This window comes from Arachis hypogaea, chromosome 11 (genome assembly GCF_003086295.3).
Source record: "Arachis hypogaea cultivar Tifrunner chromosome 11, arahy.Tifrunner.gnm2.J5K5, whole genome shotgun sequence".
Classification (NCBI taxonomy): domain Eukaryota; kingdom Viridiplantae; phylum Streptophyta; class Magnoliopsida; order Fabales; family Fabaceae; genus Arachis; species Arachis hypogaea.
This window is the reverse complement of record NC_092046.1, coordinates 83,734,948-83,742,526: the sequence shown is the minus strand read 5'-3', so window position 1 is coordinate 83,742,526 and position 7,579 is coordinate 83,734,948. Positions and strand designations below refer to the sequence as shown.

At 33.2% G+C, this 7,579-nt stretch overlaps 1 long non-coding RNA gene across 1 annotated transcript; it reads left to right on the top strand.

Annotated features, from left to right (window-relative positions):
• Positions 1–5,537: 5,537 nt before the first annotated feature.
• Positions 5,538–7,289, top strand: LOC112722273 (uncharacterized). The gene is made up of 3 exons (XR_003162568.3): positions 5,538–5,677; positions 6,374–6,509; positions 6,969–7,289. It is a non-coding gene; the product is annotated as an uncharacterized lncRNA (long non-coding RNA).
• Positions 7,290–7,579: the final 290 nt, after the last annotated feature.

The following is a 7,579-nucleotide window of genomic DNA, read 5'->3' as shown; positions in this document are numbered from 1 at the left end:
ATTCAAGCTTAACATAAATAAATAAATAAAGAACTTAAACCATAAACCATAAGCAGGATTATCTAACTTAGGGGATTTCTAACTAGAACTAGTCACACCGCTATATCCCATAGCCTTTGCCAACCGAACCTCCGTGCGATCCCATTGCCACCGCCTACCTAACCTCCTCAGCATCAAACAAACATAGATAATGCAAGCAAGGAAAGCACAGGTAGAATTCATACATGTAACAAGTAAGTCAAGAAGCAAGTAGGCATATTATACAATTAGGTAAACTCAAGTAATCAAAGCAAGCAAGCATATAGAAGATGCATATGATGAATGTCTATCCTATTGGCTCGTGATATCACTTGTTGGTCCATAAATGCCAACCTGACACATCCTCCCGGATGTAGCATTTTCTGCCATGCCAGGGATTTAGTGCCCTGCACACTCATGCAGCAGCTCTTCTGCTACGCCAGAGATATAGTGCTCTGCACACTCATATAGTAAGGAGTCTACTACGCCGGGGATATAGGCCTCGCACACTTTCTGCAGCAGAGAAGGAACCAACCACAATAAATCATGCAGCAAAACAAACTGCTACGCCAGGGATATAGGCCCCGCACACTCTCAACATCCAGCAAATCATGCGGCAGAAACATCTGCCACGTCAGAGATATAGGCTCCGCACACTCTCAACAACAACTAGTCATGCAGCAGAACAATCTGCTACACCGGAGATATAGGCTCCGCACACTATCATATAATCCAATCATTTCATCATCATCAAATCTCTCTCAGTTATCAATTCTCAATATTCATCAATATCATCATTTCTCTTCGAGTCCTCGACTCATCTCAACCATCCTCAATTCATGATTTCCATTCCGAACTCATAGTTCCTCAGTTCTCATCTCATATACCAATTCTTCTTTAATCTCACCCGACCCATTCTCAGTACACCAGAAACCTAGGCTTCCATTTTCTAATTTATCATAAAATTATCTACTAAAACCCTTAGGTTATATCCCATGTTCTAATACTCAAAACTAGGCCCAAAAGTTTTAAAATGGTATTATAGAAGCTTACAACCTTGTTGGGGAGGTAGAATAGTTGAAAAATAAGTAAAATTTGAGAAACAAGGCGTGTGCGGCCGCACAGGGGTGTGTGCGTGTGCACGCCCAGGAGATTTTAAAATGTGTGCGAACGCACAGGTGGCAAAACTTACAGGATCTGTTCACTCGCACAACCTGTGCCAGCGCCCCTAACAGACTGGCCTTTCCAATGTGTGCGTCCACACAGGTTGAAATTCTTCCTTAGATATACGCCCGCACAAGCTGCGCTAGCGCTGCAAACAGAATGCATCTCCCTGCCTGTGCATGCGCACAGGTGTGTGCGTCCGCACAGGTCAAAATTTTTGCAGGGTGTGCGTCCGCACGAGGGTGTGTGCTTCCACATATCAGGAATCATGAAATTCTGCAACTTAGCAGAATTTCAAATTTTCAACACCAACTTTGAATGATCATAACTTCCTCTACAAAATTCCAATTTTCACAAACTTTATATCGATTTAAAGGGATTTCAAAGATCTTTAATTCTATACAAATTTCAATAAATTTGGGAAACCGAGGCAAAAGTTATGATCAGACAAAGTTCACCCAAAATTTATTTTTACCCAAAACCTCATAACCTCAATTTTAACCAACCCTCAATCCAAAATCACTTATCCCACATTCAAAATAGTCCCAAGGTACCTAAACCATATTCATATACCTTTCCTTCAGTCCATAACTTAGCAACACATAAAGATCATCAATTCCATAATCCAATTTCTACTTGTAAACTCAATTCTCAACAATCTAAAACCAAACTAATCATAACCCATATAATACCAAAAAAACATCAAAGTCCATACCATTTCTCTCCCAATTCAACCATTTATAATATCCCAATTTCATCATTCAACACCATCAATACCCTTAGCCACCAACATCCAAAACCATCATAATCATTCACAATCATCATCAATCAATCAACATCATCAACCACTACAATTCCTCATATTAATCTCATAAAACTCACATCTTCAAAAATAGCCATCAAAATCAACATCCATATTACCAATATCAACATACACACTCACCCACATCATACCACATCATAATACATCATTAATACCAATACTTCTCAACAATCACCATCACCCACAAAATCAATTATTTATCATTACTCATCAACCATATCAAAAACCCTTATCAACAATAATAATCCACAACATTTATTATCTACTTTCTCAACACCAACAACCATCAACATTTAATATTTCTCATCAACCATATCCACTCCACCCACTCTCATACCAATCTCTAAATCACAATTTACTTTCAATTACCAACAACATCAATCATCAATACTCATTAACACTAACAATCCTCAATAATCATCATCAACTACAATAATCCAATATAACCAACAATTACATCCATTCACATATAATTATTCATACACCAATATCATTCAATCCTATCTTAGGGTCAACTAGCCTAAGTTTCCAGAAACATTACATATTATATAAAGAAAACCAAAACCATACCTTGGCCGATTCCCAAACGCTCCAAACACCAAAACGAAATCACCAAACTTGATCCAAAGCCTCAACCAACTCTAACCAACACCAAAGCTCAAACTAACAAAATATATATCACCAAAATCAAAGCCTAAGATACATAAAACAACTAAACACAAGGAACCTTATCTTATCCAACAAGATTAGGGATAAAATCCAAAACGCGCAGAAACTTAGGACAGAAAACTAGGAGTTAGAACGCAATTCCTTATCAGATTCTCTTAGATATAAGAGAAGAACTCGTCAAGAGCTTCGCGTGGCCACAAATGACTCGTCAATCGGAGGTCCGTAGCTCAAGTTATGACTCCCGGAAGGTGGAGGTGAATAGTAACACCACCCCCTTTCTCCTCTCTTCTCTAAATCCGCGGGCCTCTCTCTCTTTTCCCAACAAAATGAGTTTAAAACTCATTAAAAAAAAACACGCACACACACACACACACACACACACACACACACACACACATATATATGTTGGACCTTGGGCCCGGTTTGAGCCCGGTCCAACCCGTTAGCGTTTTAGATCCGTTTGGCTCACTTTGGGCCAAAACCTTTAAGATTTGTACCCAGTTTTCAATTTTAAATTATTTTTTTCTTTCAAAACAATAAATCAAATTTTCCAAAATATTATTTTTTTCAAAACACAGTACCGGACAGGCTTAAATCGGTTCGACCGGTTCGACTGCCGGTTCTCGGTCTTCCGCAGAAAATACATTTTCCGACTTAGAAAAATTCATTGAAACCAAATTTCACCTTTTTACTTTCAAATTAAAACTTGTAAATTTTGAATCCATCTCGGGAACTCAAAATTATTACTTTTATTAAAACGGTTTTGCGTGAAAAATCCGGTTCTTACATGGGTTAGGGTTACGTTGATGTTGGAGGGAAGAAGAAGAGTGCGCTCTGATTTCTTTTTTAAGAGATCAGTAAAGTCCTTCATTTTTGTTTTTGATTTTGGGTAGAGTCCTTGGTTATTATCTTAGAGAAAAATTTTGTTAATAAATATTTAATCTTTATTTTAAAATTATTTTAATTTTTTTTATAATTATATTTATTATATATTTATAATAAAATATATAATATTTATTATAAATGTATTTTAACTTTATTTTTTCTAAAAATAATATTTTTTATATATTTATAACAAAAATATATAATATTTATTGTAAATTTATTTTAATTTTATTTTTTTGTAAAATAATATTTGTTATATATTTATAGAAAAAATAGTTTTAATTTATATGATTATTTAATATTATTTTTATTGGTATTTTTTAATTTTTATAATTATTTAATTAATGTTAAAAAATTGTTGTTTGATAAATAATTGTTGTAATAGTTATAAAATCGTTCTTTAAAATAGTCAAAGAGAACCGTTTTATTTCGTTGCTATAACGTAATAAAAAATTGAACTTCAACAGTAACAATGTAAAAACCGTAGTCTAAGACCATCTAATAGAACGATTTTAGAGTGTAGCATTTTGGCAACGATTTTTATGCGTTTCTTTTGTACAATTATTTAAACAACAAGCAAAAACTGTTGCTTAAAAACAAATCATGGTAACGGTTATAAAACCGTTCTTTAAAATAGTCAAAGAGAACGGTTTTAATTTGTTGCTAGAAAATAATGAAAAATTGAATTCAATAGTAACACTATAAAAAACTGTTGTCTAAAACTATCTAAGAGAACGATTTTAAGGCGTTGAAAAATTTGGCGTTGCTAAAGGCCATATTTGTTGTAGTGTGCATTTACCTGATTTGTTGGTTTTATTTATATCACTTTGCATATGTATATTTTTATGAAAATTATTTGAGGCATTGGTATAATGAATCCCACTTGTTTGAATATAATTAACAATTATGTGTTTTTCGTTGTTTCAACTTGTCAAGTGGCAAGAACTTAATGTAATACAATATATATACACTAACTCTGTGGTAACCTTTGGTACTTTCTTAAACTTTGGTCATAAATTCTCTATGAATGAGATATTCTCTTGGTGATACTGCTCAAGTGTTTCAAGTTTTAATTGAGATCATATTTAATAATAATGTTTCCTGCACCTGGTATTTCTACTGGCATTTTGAGTTCCATGTATAGTAAAATAATTGTTGTTCTTTTCAGCATTTAACTGTTTATATATAGTTGAAGGTCTGGCTTTTGTTAATAGTGTATATTGGGTGCATTTTGATGAAGTATTTTCTGACAAGGTAATTAGCTTCTTTATTCTACAACTTCATCATTTCTTTAAAATGATTGTGAATTTTACTTCAAACTTGGACTACTCCTATGTGATACAGAAAAGATGCAATATTATGACAATTCAATAATTTTCGTGATTCCTATATAAGTTCTAATTTCATTTTTCTTGATTGGAATGTATGTAATGCAGATCAAATTGAGTTGCTTGTGCCCATGTAGATCAATAAATTAAACAAATAGTCGCAATTGGAAAGCTTAAGAGCCGAGACAAAAAGGAAAGTGCATTTGAAGTGGCAAGAGAGAGTGAAAGAAATGGGTCAGGCATTTCATCGAGCATCTGGAAGAATACGAACTTCATCCGAAGTCATTATTCCCAAACCTAAGAAGGTCGTCGATCCACCGCCCCCACAGAAGGTGGATGTTTCCAAGACCGCCGCACAACCACAAGACACACTAAACGCCGATAAGTTACTTTAAAGGTTTTGTGGTTCCCGAAAATTTTTAGCTCATTTCGTTCCTTACTTAGAAAATCGTGGAAGTTGCTCTATATTCAGCAGTTATTATTATTATTATTATTATTATTATTATTATTATTATTATTATTATTATTATTATTATTATTATTATTATTATTATTATTATTATACCTTTTTCTTTTTAATTGTGGATTTTGACTTTGAAAACTGTGAATTTGTGATCGTTAATGGTGCTGTTTGATGGCATTGGTGGTGGTTGTGTTTGTTTAAGATGGTGGCTCTAAAGTTAACTTGGAGAATGTTCTGGAAGAAAGAGATCCATAATACGATGCCGTGCTTGGTCAAATGCTTGGTAGAATTACTACAAAGCCCGGGGGAAAATTCGAAATGAGTGAGGTCAGTTTCTTTTCCATTTTAATTCCATGCAAAATTTGTTAATATTGTTTCATCATCAACAATGGAATTAACATTGCATATGATACAGAAATATAAAATTAAGAGTATAAATAGGAGTAGCTTTATTGTGATTGGTTTATTAGTGAATTGTTATCATTGAGTTTTGATTCATTGATTCTTCTCTATGAACTGTTAGTCAATTTTCCTATTGAGCTTGGGTTCATTCTTACTCTTGACATAATTAGATTCTCGTTTGTTTGAGTCTTCATTTGAACCTGTCAAGTTTGTTAAGGCACTTAATATTCTAAAATTTACTGAGTTCATAGTGAATAACACAATTTTAATGGTCTAAGCGTTGCTCTTGCTGCAAAATTTACCATGTGGCAGCCTCATCATGTAGTTGATACTTTTTTTTTACAGGCTTTTGTGGTAGAGAAATCTAAGATGCCTATGCCAATGTTACGAGATACAAAACCATATTCTGGTAGCACTAAACAAAATAAGTAATTAATAAAACAAAGGTAATTAGACGAAACTGATATGATGAAAAAGTAGAGATAGTGGTCAGTGTGTGTAGATTTGCTTTACTTGTGGTAACTGATGGTGGCAGTAGTAATAGCAACTAGGACATAGTATAGAAAAGAGAATTTCGAAGATTTTTTACACGTGAGATGAACATGTGAATTTTTATGACAGGTGGTGGTTACGCCTGGAGGTTGTTGGAGTAGGTTCAAGACTTACTCAACAATACAAAGAATGTTGGAAATTTGGGGGTTTGTTTTCACTTTCATCTTCAAGGCTTAGCTCAATAATCAGAAATTCACTTATAAAGGTTAGGCTTTTCTCAACTTTTAAACTTGACTGTAGATTATGCATTAGTTATTCTAAGAAATTGGAATCATGGGGTGTTAGTTTTATTGAGTTTGAAGGAATTTTTTTAACGTGTTAATCTGGGGTTTTTTTTATCTCCTCAGCAGCGGTGGCTATATTTATCCCTATAATTTAAAAAGAGGTACATAATAAAGCATTATTCCTTACTGGTTTGGATTTCTGGTATTATAAAGTATTTGAGTAATCGAGTTATTGCAATCATAAACCATCTACAAGTGATGTTAATGTATGTGATATTAGGAAAATTTACTATGAGCTGTGGAAATTAGAACCAAAGGTTAATCACTTAATAACGGAGTGTGGGTAACAACAGCAGGTAGTATTAATATTATTATAATATTAGTTTGTTCATATAGAATATTGTTCATTGATGCATGATTTGTCTTATTTGGGTTTTCAGTAACACGGGATCACAAGAAATTGTTGAAGAGGACAAGAGAGAGTTTCTTGTGTTGAAGAGTTGCTTCTGAAGTAATTGCTGAAGTTGAATACTATTGAGGTTGAAGGTGAAGCGAAGTTGCGGAGAAAAGTTGAGGAATAAGTTACAAGTACAATTGTTAGCTTTACATGTTTGGATTAAGTTGAGATTTTTTGAATTTATATTTTATGGATTATGACTATGTAAAACTTGTAGAATTCAACTTTTGAAATACATTGTTGCTATTTTTATAAAACTTGTGGGATTGAGTTTAAATTTGTTGAAATATAATGCTATTTATTATTTTGTTGATAGACACATATAAATTATTATTTAGAATAGAAATATTTTTTACAATATTTAATAAAAGAAAGCTTTGATGTTGGAGAGAATATGACAGTCACTAAATACAGGAAAAAACTGTCACAAGAATAAGTAACTTAGTAACGGTTTTAAATCGAAAAACTGTCACTAAAAATATTGTGACGGTTTAAATAGTCACTAAATATGCCTAAAAACGGTCATAAGAACTAGTAACTTAGTGACGGCTTCAAATAGTTTCTAAATATTGTGACGGTTTAAAATAGTCATGA